The sequence below is a fragment of the Octopus bimaculoides genome, chromosome 1 (assembly GCF_001194135.2).
Source record: "Octopus bimaculoides isolate UCB-OBI-ISO-001 chromosome 1, ASM119413v2, whole genome shotgun sequence".
Lineage (NCBI taxonomy): Eukaryota > Metazoa > Mollusca > Cephalopoda > Octopoda > Octopodidae > Octopus > Octopus bimaculoides.
The window spans coordinates 137,126,716-137,127,931 of NC_068981.1; positions in this window are offsets into that span (position 1 = coordinate 137,126,716).

The following is a 1,216-nucleotide window of genomic DNA, read 5'->3' on the forward strand; positions in this document are numbered from 1 at the left end:
ATCGTGAAGTATATTTGCCGGATCTTGGCTAACACTGTACCCGATCAGTATTTGCGAAGGGAAATCATCGTTCCCATCTCTAGCCTTACGTGATACACGCGGACTTGGGTTTCTGAGTAGCAACCTGTCATCAGCGTGTGAAAATCACCAGCTAGAATGAGAAGTGATTCCGAACGCAAAATACTATATGCTTTTTCCAGTGACAAACCGTCGCTGATCTCGAAATATATATGTATAGAGAAAAAAAGAACAAAAAAAACCTTGTTTATTTAGAAGACTAGTCGGTTTGGGGAGTTAGTTAACTAACTAGGGGAAACAACTCTGCAAAGGGTATTTACAATGACTTATCTCCCCCTGAACTAAAATACTTCCAACTGCAAATGCTACAGTAGGTGTTGATTGTGCCTTAACAACTAGTTTAGTTGTTGACGTTGACGACGACTACTACTACTACTACTACTACTTACTATGGTTTTAAACTAAGCTTTATTTTTTTTATTTATATAGAGTTACACTACAGTAACTGTTATGTCAATATTTTCTAGCCTTCTAAAAACATGTAAATGACAGTTGCAAGCAACTCTTATGCTAGTTTCTTTCAGTCCTTTACGTTTTGACTTCAAATGTCCCTCTCAAGCCTCCCCGCCATATTTTAACTTTGTCTTTTGTAATTGCACGATTGAGAATTTTAAAATGGTCAGTTTACCCAAACACACCACTAAAAATCCCTAGCTTTATGAACTTATCTATTACATGGGTACATACACTTACTTAGACATGTTTCACGCAGAAGACTGGAAATAAAACATCATCACTTTTATGATGATGATGATGCTCACAAACAACCATTGCATTACATCTAGACAAGGTAACACACAAACACACATATATGTTATGGGCTTCTTTCAGTTTTTGTTTACTAAATAGGTGCAGGAGTGGCTGTGTGGTAAGTAGCTTGCTTCCCAACCACATGGTTCCGGGTTCAGTCCCACTGCGTGGCACCTTGGGCAAGTGTCTTCTACTATAGCCTTGGGCCGACCAGAGCCTTGTGAGTGGATTTGGTAGACGGAAACTGAAAGAAACCTGTCGTATATATGTATATATATATATATATATCTATATATATATATGTATGTGTGTGTTTGTGTGTCTGTGTTTGTCCTCCTAACATCGCTTGACAACCGCTGCTGGTGTGTTTACGTCCCCGTAACTTAGC